This window comes from Phalangium opilio, unplaced genomic scaffold (genome assembly GCF_054372755.1).
Source record: "Phalangium opilio isolate 3A_F unplaced genomic scaffold, DU_Popi_V2 ptg000013l_1, whole genome shotgun sequence".
Lineage (NCBI taxonomy): Eukaryota > Metazoa > Arthropoda > Arachnida > Opiliones > Phalangiidae > Phalangium > Phalangium opilio.
In genome coordinates, this window is record NW_028324148.1 from 1,111,147 (window position 1) to 1,116,841 (window position 5,695).

A 5,695-nucleotide genomic window follows, 5' to 3' on the forward strand; every position below is an offset into this window, starting at 1 on the left:
CTAGGAAAACTAATTTTTATTAAGTATTCTACCTTTGTAAGGTCCAGTAGAAATTTGAATTAAACCTGTAAATATATACTTATCTCTAGGAAAATTAATTTTGATTAAGTAACCTACCTTCTTAAGGTCCAGTAGAGATTTGCATTAAACCTGTAAATATAGAATTATCTCTAGGAAAATTAATTTTGATTAAGTAACCCACCTTTGTAAGGTCCAGTGGATATTTGCATTAAACCTGTAAATATAGACTTATCTCTAGGAAAGTTAATTTTGATTAAGTATTCTACCTTTGTAAGGTCCAGTAGAGATTTGCATTAAACCTGTAAATATTATACTTATCTCTAGGAAAATTAATTTTGATTAAGTAACCCGCCTTTGTAAGGTCCAGTGGATATTTGCACTAAACCTGTAAATATAGACTTATCTCTAGGAAAATAAATTTTGATTAAGTAACCTACCTTTGTAAGGTCCAGTAGAGATTTGCATTAAACCTGTAAATATATACTTATCTCTAGGAAAATTAATTTTTATTAAGTAACCCCAGTGGATATTTGCATTAAACCTGTAAATATAGACTTATCTCTAGGAAAATTAATTTTGAATAAGTAACCCACCTTTGTATGGTCAAGTAGAGATTTGCATTAAACCTGTAAATATAGACTTATCTCTAGGAAAATTAATTGTCATTAAGTAACCCACCTTTGTATGGTGCAGTGGATATTTGCATTAAACCTGTAAATATAGACTTATCTCTAGGAAAATTAATTCTGATTAAGTATTCTACCTTTGTAAGATCCAGTAGAGATTTGCATTAAACCTGTAAATATATACTTATCTCTAGGAAAATTAATTTTGATTAAGTAACCTACCTTCTTAAGGTCCAGTAGAGATTTGCATTAAACCTGTAAATATAGACTTATCTCTAGGAAAATTAATTTTGATTAAGTAACCCACCTTTGTAAGGTCCAGTGGATATTTGCATTAACCCTGTAAATATAGACTTATCTCTAGAAAAATTAATTTTGATTAAGTAACCCACCTTTGTAAGGTCCAGTAGAGATTTGCATTAAACCTGTAAATATAGACTTATCTCTAGGAAAATTAATTTTGATTAAGCAACCTACCTTTGTAAAGTCCAGTACAGATTTGCATTAAACCTGTAAATATAGACTTATCTCTAGGAAAATTAATTTTGATTAAGTAACCCACCTTTGTAAGGTCCAGTGGATATTTGCATTAAACCTGTAAATATAGACTTATCTCTAGAAAAATTAATTTAGATTAAGTAACCCACCTTTGTAAGGTCCAGTAGAGATTTGCATTAAACCTGTAAATATAGACTTATCTCTAGGAAAATTAATTTTGATTAAGTAACCTACCTTTGTAAAGTCCAGTACAGATTTGCATTAAACCTGTAAATATATACTTATCTCTAGGAAAATTAATTTTGATTAAGTAACCTACCTTCTTAAGGTCCAGTAGAGATTTGCATTAAACCTGTAAATATAGAATTATCTCTAGGAAAATTAATTTTGATTAAGTAACCCACCTTTGTAAGGTCCAGTGGATATTTGCATTAAACCTGTAAATATAGACTTATCTCTAGGAAAGTTAATTTTGATTAAGTATTCTACCTTTGTAAGGTCCAGTAGAGATTTGCATTAAACCTGTAAATATAGACTTATCTCTAGGAAAATTAATTTTGATTAAGCAACCTACCTTTGTAAAGTCCAGTACAGATTTGCATTAAACCTGTAAATATAGACTTATCTCTAGGAAAATTAATTTTGATTAAGTAACCTACCTTCTTAAGGTCCAGTAGAGATTTGCATTAAACCTGTAAATATAGAATTATCTCTAGGAAAATTAATTCTGATTAAGTAACCCACCTTTGTAAGGTCCAGTGGATATTTGCATTAAACCTGTAAATATAGACTTATCTCTAGGAAAGTTAATTTTGATTAAGTATTCTACCTTTGTAAGGTCCAGTAGAGATTTGCATTAAACCTGTAAATATAGACTTATCTCTAGGAAAATTAATTTTGATTAAGCAACCTACCTTTGTAAAGTCCAGTACAGATTTGCATTAAACCTGTAAATATAGACTTATCTCTAGGAAAATTAATTTTGATTAAGTAACCCACCTTTGTAAGGTCCAGTGGATATTTGCATTAAACCTGTAAATATAGACTTATCTCTAGAAAAATTAATTTAGATTAAGTAACCCACCTTTGTAAGGTCCAGTAGAGATTTGCATTAAACCTGTAAATATAGACTTATCTCTAGGAAAATTAATTTTGATTAAGTAACCTACCTTTGTAAAGTCCAGTACAGATTTGCATTAAACCTGTAAATATATACTTATCTCTAGGAAAATTAATTTTGATTAAGTAACCTACCTTCTTAAGGTCCAGTAGAGATTTGCATTAAACCTGTAAATATAGAATTATCTCTAGGAAAATTAATTTTGATTAAGTAACCCACCTTTGTAAGGTCCAGTGGATATTTGCATTAAACCTGTAAATATAGACTTATCTCTAGGAAAGTTAATTTTGATTAAGTATTCTACCTTTGTAAGGTCCAGTAGAGATTTGCATTAAACCTGTAAATATTATACTTATCTCTAGGAAAATTAATTTTGATTAAGTAACCCGCCTTTGTAAGGTCCAGTGGATATTTGCACTAAACCTGTAAATATAGACTTATCTCTAGGAAAATAAATTTTGATTAAGTAACCTACCTTTGTAAGGTCCAGTAGAGATTTGCATTAAACCTGTAAATATATACTTATCTCTAGGAAAATTAATTTTGATTAAGTAACCCCAGTGGATATTTGCATTAAACCTGTAAATATAGACTTATCTCTAGGAAAATTAATTTTGAATAAGTAACCCACCTTTGTATGGTCAAGTAGAGATTTGCATTAAACCTGTAAATATAGACTTATCTCTAGGAAAATTAATTTTGATTAAGTAACCTACCTTCTTAAGGTCCAGTAGAGATTTGCATTAAACATGTAAATATAGACTTATCTCTAGGAAAATTAATTTTGATTAAGTAACCCACCTTTGTAAGGTCCAGTGGATATTTGCATTAACCCTGTAAATATAGACTTATCTCTAGAAAAATTAATTTTGATTAAGTAACCCACCTTTGTAAGGTCCAGTAGAGATTTGCATTAAACCTGTAAATATAGACTTATCTCTAGGAAAATTAATTTTGTTTAAGCAACCTACCTTTGTAAAGTCCAGTACAGATTTGCATTAAACCTGTAAATATAGACTTATCTCTAGGAAAATTAATTTTGATTAAGTAACCCACCTTTGTAAGGTCCAGTGGATATTTGCATTAAACCTGTAAATATAGACTTATCTCTAGAAAAATTAATTTAGATTAAGTAACCCACCTTTGTAAAGTCCAGTACAGATTTGCATTAAACCTGTAAATATATACTTTTCTCTAGGAAAATTAATTTTGATTAAGTAACCTACCTTCTTAAGGTCCAGTAGAGATTTGCATTAAACCTGTAAATATAGAATTATCTCTAGGAAAATTAATTTTGATTAAGTAACCCACCTTTGTAAGGTCCAGTGGATATTTGCATTAAACCTGTAAATATAGACTTATCTCTAGGAAAGTTAATTTTGATTAAGTATTCTACCTTTGTAAGGTCCAGTAGAGATTTGCATTAAACCTGTAAATATTATACTTATCTCTAGGAAAATTAATTTTGATTAAGTAACCCGCCTTTGTAAGGTCCAGTGGATATTTGCACTAAACCTGTAAATATAGACTTATCTCTAGGAAAATAAATTTTGATTAAGTAACCTACCTTTGTAAGGTCCAGTAGAGATTTGCATTAAACCTGTAAATATATACTTATCTCTAGGAAAATTAATTTTGATTAAGTAACCCCAGTGGATATTTGCATTAAACCTGTAAATATAGACTTATCTCTAGGAAAATTAATTTTGAATAAGTAACCCACCTTTGTATGGTCAAGTAGAGATTTGCATTAAACCTGTAAATATAGACTTATCTCTAGGAAAATTAATTTTCATTAAGTAACCCACCTTTGTAAGGTGCAGTGGATATTTGCATTAAACCTGTAAATATAGACTTATCTCTAGGAAAATTAATTCTGATTAAGTATTCTACCTTTGTAAGGTCCAGTAGAGATTTGCATTAAACCTGTAAATATATACTTATCTCTAGGAAAATTAATTTTGATTAAGTAACCTACCTTCTTAAGGTCCAGTAGAGATTTGCATTAAACCTGTAAATATAGACTTATCTCTAGGAAAATTAATTTTGATTAAGTAACCCACCTTTGTAAGGTCCAGTGGATATTTGCATTAACCCTGTAAATATAGACTTATCTCTAGAAAAATTAATTTTGATTAAGTAACCCACCTTTGTAAGGTCCAGTAGAGATTTGCATTAAACCTGTAAATATAGACTTATCTCTAGGAAAATTAATTTTGATTAAGCAACCTACCTTTGTAAAGTCCAGTACAGATTTGCATTAAACCTGTAAATATATACTTATCTCTAGGAAAATTAATTTTGATTAAGTAACCTACCTTCTTAAGGTCCAGTAGAGATTTGCATTAAACCTGTAAATATAGAATTATCTCTAGGAAAATTAATTTTGATTAAGTAACCCACCTTTGTAAGGTCCAGTGGATATTTGCATTAAACCTGTAAATATAGACTTATCTCTAGGAAAGTTAATTTTGATTAAGTATTCTACCTTTGTAAGGTCCAGTAGAGATTTGCATTAAACCTGTAAATATTATACTTATCTCTAGGAAAATTAATTTTGATTAAGTAACCCGCCTTTGTAAGGTCCAGTGGATATTTGCACTAAACCTGTAAATATAGACTTATCTCTAGGAAAATAAATTTTGATTAAGTAACCTACCTTTGTAAGGTCCAGTAGAGATTTGCATTAAACCTGTAAATATATACTTATCTCTAGGAAAATTAATTTTGATTAAGTAACCCCAGTGGATATTTGCATTAAACCTGTAAATATAGACTTATCTCTAGGAAAATTAATTTTGATTAAGCAACCTACCTTTGTAAAGTCCAGTACAGATTTGCATTAAACCTGTAAATATAGACTTATCTCTAGGAAAATTAATTTTGATTAAGTAACCCACCTTTGTAAGGTCCAGTGGATATTTGCATTAAACCTGTAAATATAGACTTATCTCTAGAAAAATTAATTTAGATTAAGTAACCCACCTTTGTAAGGTCCAGTAGAGATTTGCATTAAACCTGTAAATATAGACTTATCTCTAGGAAAATTAATTTTAATTAAGTAACCTACCTTTGTAAAGTCCAGTACAGATTTGCATTAAACCTGTAAATATAGACTTATCTCTAGGAAAATTAATTTTGATTAAGTAACCCACCTTTGTAAGGTCCAGTAGAGATTTGCATTAAACCTGTAAATATAGACTTATCTCTAGGAAAATTGATTTTGATTAAGTAACCTACCTTTGTAAATCCAGTACAGATTTGCATTAAACCTGTAAATATAGACTTATCTCTAGGAAAACTAATTTTGATTAAGTATTCTACCTTTGTAAGGTCCAGTAGAGATTTGAATTAAACCTGTAAATATAGACTTATCTCTAGAAAAATTAATTTAGATTAAGTAACCCACCTTTGTAAGGTCCAGTAGAGA